We start from the raw sequence: 21,380 nt of genomic DNA on the forward strand, positions 1-21,380 counted from the left end.
TTATCTGTTGGTTGTTACATCCAAGGGACCGCCTCTGTGGTCTAGTGGTCAGACTTCCTGCCTAGAGATCCAGATGTCCCGGGTTCGATTCCCAGCGCTGCCAGATTTTCTGAAACGTAGTGGGTCTGGAATGGGGTCCACTCAGCACCGTGAGGATAATTGAGTAGTTATTTTACAGCCAGAGGGTGCTCAGGAATTTTCTTGGAGATAGACGGGAACCCTGAAGGCTGATAAACCCACATGTAATTACTGCCGAGGTTTAGAAGGCGTGGAGCTTTACCTCCGCACTTCCTTTATGACTTAATGGCTTGGTGTTTAGAAACAGAGGTACTGAAATATGTATGTAACTAGACTAGGAATTATTTTTAAGGGCCGGGATAGCGCAGTCGGTATAGAGGCTTAACTACGGGCTGAGCGACAGAGGGGTCGGCGTTCGAATCCAGGTATAGTAAAGAATTTTCTTCATGTCCACACCTCCTCTGGGGCCCACCCATCCTCCTGTCCAGTGGGTACGCGGGGTAAAGCGGCTGGAGCGTGAAGCTGACCACTCGCCTCCAGCTAGTGCCGAGGTCAAACGGCAATCCATACATCCACATTTTTTTTATAGATGCCGGTCACAGTGGCCGCGCCATCTAAGGCATGAACTGTCTTCGCCTGCTCCAACACAGGTCGTGGGTTCGAATCCTACTCTAGGCATGGGTTTGTGTGTGCGTTTATTGTCCCGTGTGTAGGTACTGACTGATCCCCCGTCCAAGGAGTCCTACTGACTGTGTATAGGATTAAGAAACTGAAAAAGTGTCCAAGGTAAAAAGATATATAGAGTCATTAGAGGGGGGGGGTCATTTCTTCCAGATCTTCATCCGTTGGGCCCTTCCCCTGTTTATCACTTTCGTTATCTTTGCTTGGGTTTCTTTCATTTCCCAGTTAAATATTGAATAATCAAGTTTACATATTTGTCTAATATAGGAGCTGCTATCTTTGCAAAGCTTGCACTGACAGAGGACTTACATATAGTGTAGGGCCGCGCCATAGCTCAAGCGGTTAGTCGCTGGCTTCCCGATCCCGGGTCTGGTCAAGTGGGATTTGTGGTGGACAAAGTGGCGCTGGGGCAGGTTCTCTCCGAGTACTTCGGTTTCCCCTGCCAATCTTCATTCCACCAATTGCTCCACAATCACCCTCACCTATCATCTGGGGCTGGTACAATAGGCCAGAAGTGGCCGCAGTACAAGGGACTTAGTCCCACCCCACTAGCAATAAAAAATACATACAGTGCACAAGGAAGAATTTTCGGCAACACGCTATATGTGCGATACCTACACTTGACAAAGGTCAAACGTATTCATAAGAGACAACACCATGCTCTCGTCAGAGAGGATGCCACGCATGGACTATGACCGTAAGGGTTCAGTTAAAAATAGTCTCTGGTCATGTTTCTCAAGGGGTTCTTGGCGCCAACGCAAACCGATTGGCGGTAAACCGCCAGTCGTAAAGTAAATTTCACTGTAGTTAGTTGTGAGACATTCGCCAGCCAGCAAGAACGTGAACACGGAAGCTGAGGGAACTACGGCGTTGGAAGCCATTGCCAGACAACGACTTGTGAATTGTAGAGTGTGTGAATTAGCGATAGCGATATAAATACTTTAGTTACGATCTGTAATTGCTCAGTAAATCTAATTACCAATCCATACCCCGTCTATAAGCACTCATACACGTAAAAATACATGATTAAATTAGCCTTAGCGTTTGAGCCAAGAAGGTGCAGACTTACAGGGGCATGACAGAGCCCAAAACTGCAGTCCTCATTAACTGCGGCACTGGATGATAGTGGACAGATCCACGCTCTCTGAGCTATTTTGATTAGATACACCGGAGTCATTAGGATATTGCTTATTGAACTCCCAGGATTTACCTTCAGACCGCTGCTTCGTGGTGGAGGAAACACGTATGATGAATCACGTTTATAATGTGCCGCAGGTAAACCTTTCTTTTATGTGCGGTGTTTGTGGCGTAAGGTTATAGCAGTCTCATTGTGTAGGAATGCCTACAACAGGTGTTGGCCGCATGCAGGTCTGTGCAGGCCGTTCAAGCACTGCCCATTAGAAATCAACTTCCATTTCTGAGCAGTTTTACAACTAACGAAATTGTGCGCAATAGGGAAGCGTGTCCTAATTGAAACATTGCGTATCAGTCTCATACATTCGGGATAAGGTAAAAAGGTAAAGTTGTCCCTGTGCTTAATTAAGTAGTATGCAATGAGGGCCGTCTTTGTTGTCTAGTGGTCAGAGTTCTTGGCTACAGATTCAGAGGTCCCGTATTCGGTTCCCGGTGCTACCAGATTTTCTGAGAAGTAGTGGGTTTGGAACGGGGTCCACTCAGCCTCGTGAGGATAATTGAGGAGTTATTTCAAGGAAATAGCGGCTCCGGTCTAGAAAACCGAGATTAACGGCCGTGGGGATTCGTTGCGCTATCCACGCGACACCCTCTATCCACAGAATTTGGCACTAACTTCGCCGACAAGCGGCGGTCGCTCGGTCGGTATAGTTCGCTTGCGGACTACATGCCACGGAGTTATGCTATGAAGATATATGAGGGAGTGGATGTGTACATCCACATTTTCTTGACCTCGGCACTAGTTGGAGGTGAGTGGTCGGCTCCACGACCCTGCCGCTTTACCCCCGGGAAAGAGCCCCCGGTACTCATTTCATATGAGGCTAGGTGGAACCCAGAGCCGGTCTAGACAACGTGGAGCAGAGAAAGTTCTTGACCCAACCGGGACTCGCACTCTGACCCCTCGGTGGTCCAGCCCGTAACCAGTCGTTATACCGACTGCGCTGTCCTGGGAGTTGAAATATAATGTAATAATAATATTTTTCCACTGGCTTTGATTAAAATTTTGTTGTATCCCTTCAAAGATTTGGAATCAGAATCAGGGATATTGACCTAAATAACAAGTTAGACTGTCCGTGATAAAACTAACCAATTAACTTGCATCCAGCAGAGTCCTTTTTGAGAAACTGATAGTCGGTCACGTGACGAAAAAGAAACTCGCTCCCTTATATGGACGCCACATATTCACTGTGCGCATCGGATTATGATGAAACATGTTCATTATCTCCTTATATGCAACTAAAGCCATGAGGTTAAGGTTTAAAACATGTCGGATGGTCTTATTCCAGTAATTAACGTTAGAAATATTTTTTTTTGCCGTATAATGTACGCTGGCCGATCACAGTGGCCGTGCGGTCTGAGGCATGAACTGTCTTCCCCCGCTCGAACAGTGGGATCATGTGTTCGAATCCCACTCAGTTCATGGATGTCTGTATTGTGTTCATTTATTCGCTGTTTGTGATAAGCTTTGTAAAGATTACTGACAGAGGACTTCTATATAGCACAAAAGGAAGACTTTTCAGTAACAAGCTGAAAGCGCAATACGTACACTTGAGAAGGCCAAGCACATTCATAAGAGACAAACCCATCCTCTCCTCAGAGAGGATATTACATAAGGGCTATAACCGCAAGGGTTCAGTTGCAAAAAAAAAATTTAGTCGTGAGTCTCAAGGGGCTTGGTGCAAAGACGAACTGATTGGCGGTAAACCGCCAGTCGTAAAGTATCTCTGTCTCTGAGAACGGAGTTACCAGTAGCAGTGAGACCTCTCGTTGAAGAGGAAGCCCCATTTCAAAACACGTAACAGTCTTGAAAAATATGGTCGTAGTTCCCGACGAGACTCGAAACCAAGAACGTACTGAGCTGTCGAGGACCAACAGAAATATATCAGACGGACCGATATGGTTTTAACGGTGTTAACTTGTTCCATTATATCAGTATTAATAATGTTATAACATTAAAATTTCAAGTTTATGAAAATATATTCCGTTTCAAGGTTTATTTCAGTTTTGTAATGGCGAGCAATTGCGCCTGTGTGTTATGCAGTCACACAGTACTCTTCCGCATTGTGAGGGAGGGGATAGGAAATGGTATTCCTGCCCAACTTTTCAAGTCCAACGACTGATAAGGAGGGAAGGAAGGAAATCGTGAAGTTATGAAGGAACAAACAACGACGTGGAAACAATTAGTTGTTAGTCGGAGATAAAGAAATGTTAATTTACAGAACCTACGCCTTTATTTGCGATTGTGGTATTGCAATACAAATAAAAGTGGCGATACGGCGAGTCGTGGAGATAAGGGAAGGAAATCCCTTAAAGCGTGCGTTCTGCCTACTAGTCAGGAGCAATTTACTCCCAGTTTTTACTGATAGCTGCTCCATGTATTCTGTCTTGAAAGGGAAGTGTGAAACCGTTTCCTGACAGCGTTTCCATTTGAATTGTTCAGAGCACGTAAATTGGAAGAAAGGAGTGGGGGGTGGAGTCTAACTGGGTCCACTCGGCACAGCGGCCACTGATTGGCCTATTGTAGCCTCCCCCGGGTGATTATGATGATGGAGAATTTACTCGAATGAAGTTTGGCATGGGAAACCGAAGTACTCGGAGAAAACCCGCCCCAGAGCTACTTTGTCCACCACAAATCCCACTTGACCACACCTGGAATCGAACCCAGTGACTAACCGTTTGAGCTATGGCGCAGCCTGAAGACAGAAGTACCACAAGTGTACTAATCGAGCCTTACTCCAACCTTATTACATAAATCTTTTCTTGAAAATTGTGGCCCTTTCCAAATTACAGTTACGTTTGATTCGCTGAATATTTTTTTTCAGACATTTGGTGGGAATCCTTGAACCGGGAATTGGCCCATCGCAAGATCTGTATCCACATAGGAAAACAACAAAAACCAAAATGGGGGCATACGTATATGGAGAGAACTTGATTGAACTTGAGATCTCATTTTTCGAGCGGTCATGTACTATCATACAATTTTCATGTGGTAAACATTCTTTGAGATAAAGCAAGTTTCTGTCTCCATGAAGACTTGTGAAGGTACAGCTCCATGTATTCATTTACTTGATACTAGACGGAGGTGAACGGACATATTGATATCCCAGCCGCTTTATTCCAGAGAAGGACCTTTGTACCCCATGAATAAGGATGACTGGGCTCCAAAGTTGGTCTGGGCGTTGTGAAAAAGACGAATGATCTCTGTTCCTACAGGAATCCAATCCCGATTTTCCTGTTGTTCAGTCCAGGCCCTATACAGATTGGGAATGTGATTGTTATGGCGCTGGAAATGGCACGTGTACAGTGAAAATGGCGAAAGTTACTTTTCTTTTTGCTACATCGTGGCAACATCGGAGGAATATATGTATTGTCAGAAACGTGGTCTTTGATGGGTTAATCACTCAGTCTCCTACTTGTCGGTTACTATAAAATCGATCAAGGACCTACTGGCTTCAGAGGATGAACCTCAGAAGGTCTTATCATGAAAAAGACATCCACTGTCAGATCTTTACAAAATTGCTTCTATAGATACTCTTAAAACGGCTCTAAGAGTCCCCCCCCCCGTCTCTAAAAGAAAAGTAATGTTATGGTCGCACCTCATCAGTTGCAAAGAGTTCGCGTGACTGCCGATATAGGCGCTACTTGACGGCTTACCATAGACTCGCACAGTTGCTCATGCATATTGCTAGTGGAGAGCGCATGAGCGTGAAAGGAGGAACTACTGTAAACGCACTGTCCCCATAATTAGGGAATCCCCAATTCAGTTTGCAGTCTTCTACTTCGGAACCTTGCGGGAGTGTTATAGTGACCAGGGTGTGGCCCTTACCTGGTAGAGCTATAATAATAAAGTTAAGCCTCCCTGAGGGTTCGCTTAAAACACGATATTTGGGAAGCTGAAAAGCCCGTTTTTCAGCGAATGCTTAACCTTTTAACATGTCTGATATCTGATTTTAGACTTGGCCCCTCGCAACAGAATACGCAGTAGATCTGGTCAGGTCCAAAGAGGTAATGATTGTAGGGTAAGTGTGGGTTATAACAGGGTCTTAGATGCAGTGCGCCACCTACTGCCCACAATGTATTGCGACCACTTCCCTGATAATTCTTGCTACACTTCTCATACAACTCTTAACAGCCTGTACACATCTGCAGACATTATACAGCTATACACTTTTTCTTGACACTTGGTGTTAAGTAATTCGATCTGCCATCAAAAAACGTGCTTGGCACTGTTCAGTTAAAACGAAACGTTGCTGACAGGATAAAAAAGGGGGTATATAGGGGTACATTCACTTGCTGCGGTAATGCAAGATGGGTTGAGAGCTGATCGCTATAAAGAGCCGCTGTATTCGGTTCGTTGGCCAAAATCCACTTCATGCTGTGGCTGCAGGCTCGTGTGAAAATGGTTACAAATGTTCGGTAAATAAGGTAAAGTTTGTGACGATGGTGCATTAGTACAAATGTTATGTTTCTGGATATTATCCAGACCGCCTCTGTCGTCTAATGGTCATAGGTCCGGGTTTGATTCCCGGCGCTACCAAATTTTTTTTGCTGGGTTTGATTCCCGGCGCTACCAGATTTTTTTTTTCTGAGAAGAAGTGGGTCTGGAACGGGGTCCACTCAAGCCTCGTGATGATAATTCAGAAGCTGTTTCAAGGAAATAGCGGCTCCGGTCTAGAAAAAACGAAATTAAAGGCTGTGGGGATTCATTGCGCTGACCACGCGACACTCTCTAACCGCAAAAGTTGGCACTAACTTAGCCGACAAGCGGCGATCGCTCGGTCGGTATAGTTCGCTTGCGGACCTAAGTCATGTAGTGTTTTTTTGGACATTATCCATCGTCTTGTCTTTGTCTAAAAACACAACGTTTCGGAGACTATTCTGTCTCCGTCTTCAGGTAAAACCTACTCAGTTGGGCCCAATAGATAGAGCTAGTCCCTGTTTCCGACCTCACAGATGGCAGTAAGGTTGTCAGCCTTACGCGCCGGCCGCCCTTTACCCTCGAGGAAGATTCCTAGTATTAATTTGTGTTAGAGGTTGATTCGATCACAGGGCCATATTACAGCTGGAAGAATTAGGTAAAGTGAAAAAGAAATCCACCTCATCGGGACTGCAACCCGCGACCTTCCGGCTTGTAGCATAGTGCCTCAACCAACTAAATGCGTTGTTAGGGTGGGAATATGGCTGGGAAACTGTGTACAGTGATCATTATTTACTATTAGATTTTTTTATTGCTAGTGGGGTACATGTACATGAAGACAAAAGAACTAGGATGGAAAGAGAATCATGGGATTCAAAATGTTGGCATCGAAGACTCCCAGGGGAATAGAATAGTAGATCAGAGGCAAGTGCTGAAAATTTGGGAAAATTATATTTCAGAACTATATGATCGACCTAATCGGCCAGAAACCTTAGAAGTTGAACCGGAAGAAGAAGTAGATACAGACGAGAAAGGACCATATATTTTACAAAGTGAGGTGGAAAAAGCTATCAAGGAAATGAGGAAGGGAAAGGCTACAGGAGATGATGATGTACCTGGAGATGTGCTCAAGTTACTGGGAGAAGGTGGTTTGAAAACACTGACAAAACTAATGAACACCATATATGAAAGTGGAGAGTGGCCCAAGGACTTTACAGAAGTTACAATGATTGCCTTAAAGAAAAAGACAAAAGCTACAAAATGCAGCGACCATCGCACAATAAGTCTTATTGCACATACAGCAAAGATAATAGCAAAGATACTTAAAAGAAGAATTGAAAGGAAAATAGAGGATGTACTTGGAGAAGATCAGTTTGGATTTAGAAGAGGAAAAGGAACCAGGGATGCAATTGGGATGATGAGAATTATAGCGGAACGAACTTTGGAGATAGATGAAGAACTGTGTGTTTGCTTCATAGACTGGCAGAAGGCATTTGACCGGGTAAACTGGACCAAATTAATGCAGATCCTGAAAGAAACAGGTATCGATTGGCATGAAAGAAGATTGATTAGCAAATTGTACATGGATCAGAAAGTTAGAGTACGACTGGACAGGGGGGAGACAGGAAGTGTGCAGATTGGAAGAGGAGTTCGACAAGGATGCTGTTTATCACCAATTCTGTTCAACTTGTACAGCGAATGCCTTACCAAGGAAGCTCTGGATGGGCTCGGTGACTTCAAAGTAGGAGGGCAAATTATTCAAACTGTGAAATATGCAGATGACCTTGTGTTAATGGCTAAGGAAGAAACTGTGCTACAGGGCATGATTGATAGACTAATTGAAATTGGAAGGTGCTATGGCATGGAAATGAATGTGGAGAAAACAAAAGTAATGAAAATTTCGAGACAACCAACCCCAGTCACAATAAAGATAGACCAAAAACAACTGGAGAATGTGAAATGTTTTAAATATTTGGGTAGCTTGTTAACAGATGATGGAAGGTGTACTTGTGAAATTAAATCCAGGATTGCCATGGCAAAAGCTGCATTTAGCAAGAAGAAGAATCTTTTTACCAGCAAATTGGACTTAAATTTGAGGAAGAAACTAGTGAAATGCTACATTTGGAGCATAGCTCTGTATGGGGCTGAAACATGGACACTTAGGGCAGTAGATCAGAAACATCTGGAAAGTTTCGAAATGTGGTGTTGGAGAAGAATGGAGAAGATCAGTTGGACCGATTATGTGAGAAATGAAGAAGTGTTAATTAGAGTCAGTGAGCAGAGGAATATCCTACACGAAATAAGAAAACGGAAGGCTAATTGGATTGGTCATGTTTTACGCAGAAACTGCCTTCTAAAAGAAGCTATCGAAGGAAAGATAGATGGGCGGATAGAAGTGACAAGAAGACGAGGAAGAAGACGTAAGAAGATGCTGGATGACCTTGGGGACAGAAGAGGATACTGTCATTTGAAGGAGACAGCTCTAGATCGCATTAAGTGGAGGAATTGTTTTGAAAGAGACTTTGGACCTGTCGTCTTGACAGATTACTGATGATGAGTGGGGTGGGACTAAGTCCCTTGTACTGCGGCCACTTCTGGCCTATGGTACCAGCCCCAGATGATAGGTGAGGGTGATTGTGGAGCAGTTGGTGGAATGAAGATTGGCGGGGGAAACCGAAGTACTCGGAGAAAACCTGCCCCAGCACCACTTTGTCCACCACAAATCCCACTTGACCAGACTCGGGATCGAACCCGGGCCGCCGCGGTGGGAAGCCAGCGACTAACCGCTTGAGCTATGGCGCGGCCCTATTAGTTCTGATACAGTAGTGTTACTGATGCGCAGGCGCGATGGCATTGGTTTCTTCAGATCCGCCATTAGGGGACGTCGCAGACAACTGTAATGCTCCGGAGAATATACTGCATGCCTGCGGGCTGCTTTGATTTCGGGAGATGGTGAGATTCTAAACGCATAGCTGCAAGATGAGTTCCGTAGGGATATTTTATATTCCCTTTCTATTTGAGAGGTTGGTAGAGCTGGAGGTATCTTTTGTCAAACGACCTGCTTCTCTAGTGCAATAACCTTGCGACCTACAGAGTGTACCACAAATATGGTCTTGCTTTCACGTATCACACTCTACAGACAAGATATCTCAAACGTATTAATACAGCTTTTACTTCTTTGCTTATTTAACGACACCTCATCAGCATGCATTGTAGAGCGGCGAATGAGAGAATGAAGTGTGTACGATAAAGTGGGAAGAAGGTAGAAGAGAATGTGACGGGTTATGAAGTACAAAAATGTAAAAAGGAAAAGTCACTATGCGTAATTAAGCAAAATATCATGAAGACGTATGAAGGAATGAAGGTGTAGCTCCACCATTTTTAGCGTCGGCACAAGGTAACACATTTTAAAGCGTATGATAGTGTAAATATGATCTGAAAGTTTGTGTAGATGGTACATTTGTACAAATATATGTTTTTTTGGACATTATCCATCGTTTTGTCTTTCTCCAAAATATAACCTTTCGGAGAAAATTATGTCTCCTTCAGGTATAACGTACTAAGTTGGGCCCAGTCGATAGAGCTAGTCCGACGGGCTCATCCGACTGTGTACAGGATTAAGAAACTGAAAAAGCGGTCAAGGTCCAAAGGGCTATAGAGCCATACGTAAAGCTGTCCCTGTAACAGGCCGTGAAGGCCCATAGGGCTGTGAGACGTCGAGGCTCCCACATTCTCAAGACAGTCGGCTCACAGATGGTGGTTAGGTTGTCAGCCTTACGCCCCGGCCTCCCTTTACCCCCAGGAAGATTCAGGTACTCATTTCTGTTAGAGGCTGAGTCGACCCCAGGGCCATAATGCGGTTGGAAGGATTAGGTCAATTGAGAAATCACTGACCTCATCGGGAATCGAACCCGCGACATTCCGGCTTGTAGCACAGTGCCTCAACCAACTACGCCACCGCGTGCCTCCTGTAGAGCCATAGAGGGAGGAAAAAATGAAAATAGATCGCTAATACATGACAAAATAAACCAACAAAATTTTAAAAACGAGGAACTTTAATTACTGAATACTAATATTTATTTTATTTTAACATGATTTAAAATTAATTTTAGTTTAATGTATTTTAAGTTTGCTGGAAGATGCTGGATGACCTTGGGGACAGAAGAGGATATTTTCATATGAAGGAGAAAGCTCTAGATCGCATCAAGTGGAGGAACTGTTTTGGAAGAGACTGTGGACCTATCGTCTGACAGATTACTGATGAATAAACTGTTACTGGCATTAACACTGTAAATAACACGTGACCCTTCCCCCTAAAATGTAAACAGTGGCCAATGTAAGAGGAAAAAACATAAAAGCAGAGTGCCAGTGTAAAACTATTTACCTGATGATGCCCATTAATGGCCGAAATGTATTGTTAAAGATAGAATATACATAGGAGTTGTGCTTACGGATCCTATACTTGCCTGACGTTTCCTTCTGAGCTCCACAATACATCGCTTCCTTCCGCATTGACACAATTCACGATTGCACTTTCGCCGTTTTTAAGCAAGTTCCATGTGAACCTGGTTCCGTTCCCTCCTGACTTATGTGGATGATTTTGTTAGTTTTTATGTCGCCCTCGAATCTAAGTTTTCTCACGATAAAGCAGTTCCCAGATAAAAGAACTTTCCTTATTATCAGACCGCAACTTAATTTTTCGTCAGCGGCCGTTCAACGCGCGAATTTGGACCAGATGCACTGCACAGTTTTTGTCCCTACTTTGGATTGAGAATATTGAACACGGGCCTGTATGTTGTGGCGCGGGGGGGGGGGGGNGGTTGCCACAGTTCACTTCACGCGCCTTACCTAAAGGCGCGTCCGCTTTACTCGTGCTCGTGTGACTGGCAATGCTCGGGAATAATGTGGACGATATGACAAGTCACGAGACAAGCAAATTTTTAATTTAAAAACTATAGCCAATAAATTAAAATACGACTACAGCCTATACACACTACGAGTAAATATACGGATCCTCACGCGCCCAAGCCTGGCGAGCAACTGAAGTAGTGTGGACGAAGATTTACGAGCACGAGTAATGTGGACGCGCCTTAAAAGACGGGATATCTACGGGCCGGACGGAAGAGAGGTCGGAGTTCTAGCTCCTGTAGGGACTAGGGTTCTCCTCCGCCACCCAGCCTCCTATCCATTGGGTACTAGGGATAAAGCGGCCAGGGCGTGAAATCAATAGCGAAATTTTTGTGTTCCATATAGGGCTGTAATTTATAGCTCTGTTTAGCGACTATCAGCTTTCCAAGAAGGACTCTTTATCATGGACAGTGGGATATCATTAAGAATTTGGAGGACATGGCGCAGAATTGAGATGAGATGCTAGGAGTTGGTTCTTATGAAACACCCTGTAGATTATGCATCTTTTATATTGTTCTCCTCCTCTTTTATCAAATGCCCCTGTATCTCGCTATCTATTCCTCATTCTCTTCTGTTCGTTTTCTTTTCGGCTTCTCTTTTAGATGCTGACACGTGTTCAGAATGTTGTGGTGTACTTGCAGTGCCATGCACACGTATAAGCAGGTGTTTATCTGTGTGTCACTTTACCATATTGCTAAGATGATACATTTGCAAGGTATTTCATGTGAACACGTGTGGGTGCGCCAGGGTTGTACTAGACTTGTGAGACCCTGTTTCATTAATGACCGTTTTAATATTATCTTCACATATCTGTGTCTCCCAAATGCTATCTATCATTTCGGCTTTTTCGACATCTGACATGCTACATGCCACACTCATCTCATTCTTAATAATATATCCTTAATGCAGATTTTGAATCCCCACATTGCAGATGTTTCTCCATTGCTTTTTCTTCCGTGCAGATTTTCTTCCCCCCCCCCTTCTTCTGTCCATTGAAATCGGTGTATGTTTTAATTTCAACGTTTTTAAGCTGGAGAGGTAAGTGAAAGTATTCCTGTAACAGGCCGTGAGGTCCGTAGGGTTGTGAGATGTTTAGGTTCCCACATTTTCTAGACAATCGGCTCATAGATGGCGGTGAGGTTGTCAGCCCTACGCGCCCGCCGCCCTTTAACCCCAAGAATATTCCTGGTACTCATTTCTGTTATAGGCTGAGTGGACCCCAGGGCCATAGTGCGTCCGGAAGGATTAGGTCAACTGAAAAAAAATCCAAAGACCTCATCGGGACTTGTACCCGCGACCTTCCGGCTTGTAGCATAGTGCCTCAACCAACTATGCTACCGCATGCCCCCCTTAAGCTGGAGAGGGGATAATAAAAATATTATGAACTTAATGATTACAGGAATTCCAGAATATAATCATCTGTTCATTTCTTCATGAACAGTTCACTTCATTCCTTTTTCCTAACAGAAACTTGTTGAGACATCGTTACCTGTTACTTAACCGTTTAAAGCCCAGTGGTTACTATATCTACCACCTGCTTTAACGTACTAAAACTCTGCATTCTGCCCACAGAGTGTAGTTCTTTTTATTGCTAGTGGGGTGGGACTAAGCCCCTTGTACTGCGGCCACTTCTGGCCTACTGTACCAGCCCCAGATGATAGGTGAGGGTGATTGTGGAGCAATTGGTGGAATGAAGATTGGCAGGGGAAACCGAAGTACTCGGAGAAAACCTGCCCCAGCGCCACTTTTTCCACCACAAATCCCAGTTGACCAGACGCGGGATCGAACCCGGGTCGCCGCGATGGGAAGCCAGTGACTAACCGCTTGAGCTATGGTGCGGCCCTAGTGTGTACTTCATATGGTTCTTACACTAAACAGCATTAACCAATCGGTCTGTATAGTAGAGATGTAATGTCCTCTCGTCTGCTGTCCAAAAACATAAAAATTAGAATATAGAAAACTATAATTATGCCTGTGGTTCTATATGGGTGTGAAACTTGGTCTCTGACATTAAGGGAGGAACATAGACTGGGTGTTTGAGAACAGGGTGCTGAGGAGAATATCTGGACCAAAGAGAGATGAAGTCACAGGAGTTTGGAGAAAACTGCACAGTGAGGAGCTTCATAACTTGTACTCTTTTCCAAGTATAATTAGAATGATCAAGTCAAGGAGGTTGAGGTGGGCAGGTCATGTAGCACGAATGGGGGAGACCTGGAATGGGAATATTGGTGGGATAGCCAGAAGGAAAGAAACTACAGGGAGGACCGAGGCGTAGATGGGTGGACAATATTAGAATGGATCTTAAGAGAGATAGGATGGAATTTTATGGATTGGATAGATCTGGCTCAGGGTAGGGACCAGTGGAGGGCTCTTGTGAACACGGTAATAAACCTTCGCGTTCCATAAAATGCTCGGAAATTCTTCAGTAACTGCAGAATTGGCGGCTCCTGAAGAAGGGCTCAGCTCCATGAGTAAGTAAGTAAGTACAGATGTAATGTGTTTCCTATGAGGTACGAACTGAATTCTTATATACTCTTCAGAAGAAATTCTTAGGCCAGTGCTACAGTTTTAATTCTGCAAGTTTGAGAGCATGCGCAGGAAATGCTTATCCAGTGACAAATATAAATGACTATTCTAAGCATCCTTTAGCAGAATCAGTCCAATAACCGTCTAGGTTGTATTTGATTGTATGATAGTAGAAGCGACGCATTCTCAAACGGCATGAACAGACATTTTTCTTTGTTTCATTGTTGCTCGCGTTAGTGAGTGGTATTTTCTGTTGAGTCTATTGTGTGTATGTCTGTATGTCCGTGATTAATGACATGAACTTAAATTCTTTACCCTTTTTAGCTTGTTGAGCTTTTTAGTAAGCTCCTCGAATCATTCTAAATGACCTCACTTCTAGACTATGCTTTTTAAGAAGAATGATAAATAGATTGCAGTTTTAGTGAGATGAAATTCTTAGACTTTTTTATTTGATCTGTTGGAATACCATTTCCTTTACTGATTTTATAAGGAATTATTAAATAGAAGTAACTCTTGAATGGAGTGCATGTGGCGGCAGAATGGAATCATCTAGTTTATTTATTTGTTAGTGACTGGGGACAGATGCCTCCGTATTTATGATGCCAATTAACGAGTTGCTACTGCGTGTTCCCACTTATTGCTGCATGGGATCTCATATCGTTGCCATGTTCTTCGAGGCCAGAAGGCTGGTAATGTAAGAGCATTAAGAATATCGTGTACTTTACGTTGTTAAACGTGAATGTTATTTCCCAAAGTAAACACCCTGTAGCCGTACCTAAAATTGCTCATGCGCATTTTAAACAAAATGGCATTTGTTGGTGTTGTAAAGTTGCGTATTTAAGTTCGTAGTGTTGTTATATAGGAGGGAGTATTAATATGAGACGACAAAGAAACACACGAGATAATTTGATAATGAAGAGTTTCATAAGTTGTACTCTGTTTGATATTCAGTAATAGTAATAATAATAATAATAATAATAATAATAATGCTCTACGGCTCTTTGATGAGCCTTGGCCGCTTTTCGGGTTCTTGACCCTATACACAGTCGGCAGGACTCCTTGGACGGGGGATCAGCCCATCGCAAGGTCGCTACCTAAACAGAATAAATGCACACAATACATACATGCCTTGAGTGGGATTCGAACCCAAGATCCCAGTGTTTGAGCGAGCGAAGGCAGTTTATGCTTTAGACCACGCGGCCATTGTAATCGGCGGATAGCATTACAAGTAAAAACGTAGAGCTATCCCAGTAACAGGCCGTGGAGGCCCATACGGTTCTGAGACGTCGAGGCCCCCACATTCTCTCTAGACAGTCGCCTCAGAGATGGCGGTAAGGTTGTCAGTCTCGCGCACCGACCGCGCTGTACCCCTAGGAATATTCCTGGTACTCATTTCTGTTAGAGGTTGGGTCGACCCTAGGGCCATAGTGCGGCTGGAAGGATTAGAGGAATCGAAAAAATCCAATTACCTTACCGGGAATCGAAACCGCCATCTTCCGGATTGTAACATTAGTGCCTCAACCAACTGCGCTACCGCTAGCACCAGATGTTACCTGTTAGAGCGGACAAATCAAAGATAATGGAATTGCAGTGAATATAGCGCTCATCAGAGCGAAAAATAAAGTACATATACATACAAATGTATGAATGGCCAGTATCACGTTTCGGCCGCTTTACCTCCGTGGAAATCACGCCCCGTTACGCATTGGATAGGAGGCTGGGTGGGTCCCAGAGCCGGGCTGGACGATACGAAGTATAACAAGATATCTTACCTCTGCGAAGGATCGAACCCTGGCGGTCCAGCCCGAAGCCTGTCGCCATACCGACTGAGCTATTGCGGCCGTTACGGACCGTAAGTGTACAAGCATGGCGACATGGACTGGATTTGCATGGCTCAGAACACGTCACTGTGATGAACTTCTAGGGTTCCGTGAGGAATTCACTGCTAGCGTCTCTAGAATTCTGTGGTGTGACCTTTGTTGCATGTCTTCACTACCAGAATTAGTTACACTCCACTGCAGAGGTTCGCACCGTTACCGCGTTTGCTGATTTGAATAAAATAAACTTAATTAAAATGTCAGTGCAGTTACGGTCTGCCTGTAAGCACAAAATTTCAGTTGCCTTAACAAGCATTGTAACTTCTTCAGCAGTCGATTTAGACGTATTTCAGTGACTGACATTAAATGACACTGATTTTACTCCCACCACAGAAGTTCACACCGGTAATTAAACAGTATGAAGGCGGGGCAGCCCCCAGCTGGCCATCAGAAGAACATTCGTTCATGGAGCTGAGCCCTTTTTGAGAAGCTGCCAATTCTGCAGCTAATCAAGAATTTCCCAGCATTTTGTGGAACCCGAAGGTTCATTACCGTGTTCACAAGAGCCCTCCACCGGCCCATATCCCAAATCAGATCAATCCAATCCATCCCATCTCTCTAAGATCCATTTTAATATTGTCCACCCACCTACGCGTTAGTCTTCCCAGTGGTCTTCTGCGAATATATTGAATAAGCAGTCGCGGACAGCCGACAAGAGAGGTCTTAACAACTCCTCACCATAAAAAAGAATCTTGTTACGAAAATGTTCAGAACATTAGCTAATTTTTAATACAAAATAAGTAATGTAGACTGTTTCGATTTCGACATACGTAAAATCAGTTCTGAGATATCAGAACAAAACTAGTAAGTCTGTCAAAGTTATAAAAACGTCCTTACAAAATTTTTATTCGGTTGTTCGCATGTTGCATGTACATGGACCTTTCCTCCCTCCAGAATGCCTTATTTTCGCCTGGGGAAAAAACCTAATGAAATACAATGTTAATATATCAGCTAAGATCACGTCAATCCAAGCACCTTAATTAATTTTGTCTTGTTCTACAAGGCATATATCCATTTCCCGTGTTCACTACAGATACTACTACTACTATTGATATCTTTCCATTTTACCCTTCACTTTAAACAAATATCTCGCAGTATCCTCAAGCGACAAACCGTTATTACAACTAATGATCGGCCATTAAAGTATGCCAATGGGCTAACACATTAAGAACCGGTTCGACATATATCGAACTATCGTTGTAGCCCGGCCATGTTACCAAAGAGGCAAGTTTTTGCAACTTTTGGAACACGGCTTAGAATATTGACGTTTCAGCGAGATTTTTGTAGTTTTTCACCTACTTTCCTCAGCAGGCAGATCTACTGTACAATGGAACACAGTTACTGATTGTGACACGAACTGAAGAAGATATACCACACCCTGAATTTTCTGCAGTGCGTTTAAAGCAGGGAAAAATCTCCGTGGCTTTAGTCCGTAAGCGAACTATACTGACCGAGCGACCGCCGCTTGCGGGCGAAGTTAGTACCAACTTTAGCGGATAGAGGGTGTCGTGTGGTCAGCGCATTGGATCCCCACGGCCGTTAATTTCGGTTTTTTAGACCGAGTTTCACATCTAAGTAAAACATTATGTAAAGTTATTCGTATATTAAATATCTGAAAATTTTAAATACGAAACAGGACAACAGAAGATTCTGGGCTGAATGGTAGCTAGTATTACTGAAATGTATTATGTCTGTTAATGTTTATAATGTACAGCAGGCACGAGGATAGAAGAAGGATAAAACTTTGAAATGACTCATTGGTTTTATTCTTTTACTACTACCATCTGTTATTGTTAATAAAATTCTATCCATCTTTTAATGACTCTTTTTGTGCCTTTAAAAAGGTCACCTTTTCAAAAGAAATTTTAATGATGTCGAGATACAGAACGCTTTACAGTTGATATCAATCCACGTAACAAAACATAACTCAATTTTTAACCACGCCCAACAGAAGCCCAAGGAAATGAAACAGGAATCATTGTTACAAGTTCCATAGCCTCATGAGTAGAACTGAAAAACGCCTCAGGCTTGGGCGAGGTGAAACCGGACTTTGATATGCTGCAGTTGTGGGTGTGTTATATTTTAAATTATCAAGAAAGTCAGGTCACTCGGACTGGTTGTAGACCAGTTCTTTTGCGCCGTACTTTCTCCTCTGAAATGTACGGCGTCATGTAACTAAAAATCCAGCAGCTTCGTAGGAATATATGGAGAATAAAAATAAAAGACGGAACGTTAATCTCGCTGTTATAGTTGAGATAGGCAACATAATAGTACTTTAAATAGTTCTTGGAATTGTTCATAAAGTAATTCATATACTCAGTCATTTCCAGGTACAGTGAGCCTATCTTCATTTTGCTGCAGACAATATAGCGGATTCTATCTTATCGTGCCCCAGCTAACGTTAGCATATACTAACATTTGAGCTTTTGTTTTGAAGTGAAAATTGGCATACGAACATTTTATCTTTTGTTTCCAAGTGAAAATTGGCATACGAACATTTGATCTTTTGTTTTCAAGTTAAAATCAGCACACTAACATTTAATCTTCTGTTTTCAAGTGAAAATCAGCACAGTAACATTTGATCTTCTGTTTTCAAGTGCAAATCAGCACACTAACATTTGATCTCCTGTTTTCAAGTGCAAATCAGCGCACTAACATTTGATCTTTTGTTACAATCCACATCTCACTTGCGAGGGGAGATTAACAGTGAATATATTTGGGGGAAAAGTGCAGGGTCTGAGGTTCTCACACCAGTGGTTATGAAGGCTTCTGTGTCCTGCGATACAACGCTGTGTAGTCCGTTTGAAAATTAGCCGACGTTTCGGAGGAACATGCCACATATCTTTAGGGTTGAATAGTGAGCCAAGAAATAAACCAGCGTGAAGCAGGCAGCAAACAGAGAACTATATTGAGTTGTTTTCCAGAAGGAAGAACTTTTTAAGTTTTAACGTGTGAATATTTTGATGTTAGAAGGATAAATCAGGAGGTCAAAAAATCACGCAGCGACGAGCTTTACGCTTTGCATTTTGCACCTAACAGTTGCTTCACTGATTAAATCCAGAAGGATGGAATAGGGCTGGACGTTACACTAAGGGCGGTTTCTTTAATGGTTTGAAAGTTTTGAGTGTTTTTGAAGAACTGAGCATAGGCGAAAGGATGATATTAAATCGAATCTTAAAGAAATAGGCTGCGAGCATGTGGACTGAATTCATATGTCTGAGGATAGTGACCAGGGGAAGCTGCTTATGAATATTACGGGTTTTTGAGAAATTCTTGAGGAGCTGAGCGATTGGCGGCTTCCACAGAAGGGCTAAGTTCCTTGGAGCGTCCCTTCTGTAAATCTGAGCCTCTAGGCGGTACGAACCTGTCGGAGTGACCTTCTGCCACCATTTTCAGGATGTAGAATAAACGAATGGATGAAGGAAGCAGGAGGTTTCTCCGAAACGTTGATAACTACTTAACCAGACTGCCCAGAAGACCGTGTAGTGAATATAAACTACCGTGAAGACCTCTTGCAACCAAGGTCTGCCCTAACATTCTGAAAGACTTGAACAGTTAACTGGTGTTTTCGTGACCATTTGAGCGTGTATCTGAATTGAATGACCAGTATCTCAACCGAAGCGTAAACCTTTGCACGCGATTTGTTGCATTTCATCGTTTCTAATGACGTCTAAGTCAAACAGGAAGTGCCTGAACATTTCTTGCGCACAGTACAGTTTCATCATAAAAATATTTGACTTTTTTTTTAAGGTATTTAACGACCCTCATTATTATCGGGACTGTACAGAACGGAAAAAAACTTTAATGTGTGAAAGTCATCCGCGTGCTTAATTAAGCACCACTCTAGTGAGACGTGGGGGAGTGGAGGTACAGCTCCGAGCGTTAGCCACGGCAGTAGATGGAGGTGAATGGCGAACTTTTACTTCACGGCCGCTCTGTCCCCGGGGAAGCAGTCCCTGGTACTCATTACATATGTGGCTGGATGGGTCCCAGGGTCCGCCTGGACGACGCAGAGAACACACAATCTCTGCCTCTGTCGGGAATATCAGATTTCTCGGTCGTCTAGCTTTTAGCTGAGTCACTAGAAACATGTTTCCAGGTCGCGCCATAGCTCAAGCGGTTAGTCGATGGCTTCCCACCGCGGCGGCCCGGGTTCGATCCCGGGTCTGGTCAAGTGGGATTTGTGGTGGACAAAGTGGCGCTGGGGCACGTTTTCTCCGAGTACTTCGGTTTCCCCTGCCAATCTTCATTCCACCAATTGCTCCACAATCACCCTCACCTATCATCTGGGACTGGTACAATAGGCCAGAAGTGGCCGCAGTACAGGGGACTTAGTCCCACACCACTAGCAATAAAAAAAGCATTCCCAGACTCTTGATTGTTGACATTTTGCAGTATAGGGTAGGTTAGTGAAGCATATAGAAGTGGGGAGGAAGTTATTCGAGCATGTGGAAGTGAACATAATGTTTTTTAGTACACCCTCAACTTAACTCGTACGATTTCTGCATTTGTTTGTCGCCACGTGTGAGCATTTGAAATCTCACGATGCAGAACACTGCTCCTGTCTAGCGCAAGTTTTCTGACACGAAAGGATACATCTTGTATCATGATTCTGTATGTTTGGGAGTAAGTTTTCTGATAACTTATGAATCAGGTGGTGGTTTTAGTGAAATTTAGTATGTATTTCAAGGTATTGAAGGTCATCCCAACTTCGTATTTTATTTCTTAATTATTTGTCACTAATATTAACATGGCGGCCGTCTCACTTCCTGAGGTGAGAACGACAAAAGTGAGAAGTGAACTATTAATCTGAATCAACATGGAAGATACGTCATAGGTTGGTCATAATTATCATAAATAGAACGTAAACGTTTGTCTGATATCTATGTATCCTTTTTGCTCCCACTAGGAGCATAGGACATATGTGAAATGCTCGTTTCACGTCAGTTTCTTAATCTTACAAAGTCGGTAGGACTCTTTGGACAGGAGATCAGCCCGTTCCAAGGCTGCTGCCAACACAAAGAAACGCAGGCAAACATTCATGCCTTGAGTTGGATTCGAAACCACGATCCCAACGTTCGAGCGGGCGAAGACATTTCTTGCCTTAGACCGCGAGGTCATTATGATATGTTATCCGATAATTGGCATATAAAAATATTGAGCTTTGTAAGAACATGACGTCATCAGATGGCGGTCGCCTGAAATCTTTTTCAGGATTCCTTTTCACAGCAATGCCCGAGTATTGTAGTTAGAAATATGTAATTTGGCTTGGGCGTAGATTACAAACATGCCCCAAAGTCTCATTCCGAAACATGCTTTCCCGCGTTCGTGTCTTGGCCCACAAACTACATAGCGTCATATCCCAGGGTTGTATTTGAAGACTTGTAGATAGTGGCAAGCTGTGGCAGTGGAAATGTGAGACCTAACCTTATAAAGCCGACTGGTCACTATATGTACCGCCCACTTTAACAGACTGTGACGAATATTACCATTGCTAGGCAACGATTCGGTGAGCACGTTCCCGCTGCAACAAATACACATGGAATAGCCCATTGCTGGGCAACGGTTCGGTAAGCACGTTCCCGTTGCAACGAATAAACACAGTAAAACAACAACAGAGGAAGTGTAAGACATGGTGACATTCGGTTCGCCCCAAAGTTAGTTCAGTTCATTCGTAAGGAGCTGTCTTGCTCTGTATTCGTTACTCGTTCCTAGTGATTCGTAAGTGACCGATTAGTAAATCAGAACCAAGTAACTTAGAG

At 43.5% G+C, this 21,380-nt stretch overlaps 1 protein-coding gene across 1 annotated transcript in view; it reads left to right on the plus strand.

The window, feature by feature from the left end:
• The window catches only part of LOC111868286 (meteorin-like protein), a 79,830-nt gene that overhangs the window by 48,534 nt on the left and 9,916 nt on the right, over nt 1-21,380 (plus strand). The window lies entirely within an intron of this gene.

Source organism: Cryptotermes secundus, unplaced genomic scaffold (assembly GCF_002891405.2).
Source record: "Cryptotermes secundus unplaced genomic scaffold, Csec_1.0 scaffold1003, whole genome shotgun sequence".
In the NCBI taxonomy this organism is placed as follows: domain Eukaryota; kingdom Metazoa; phylum Arthropoda; class Insecta; order Blattodea; family Kalotermitidae; genus Cryptotermes; species Cryptotermes secundus.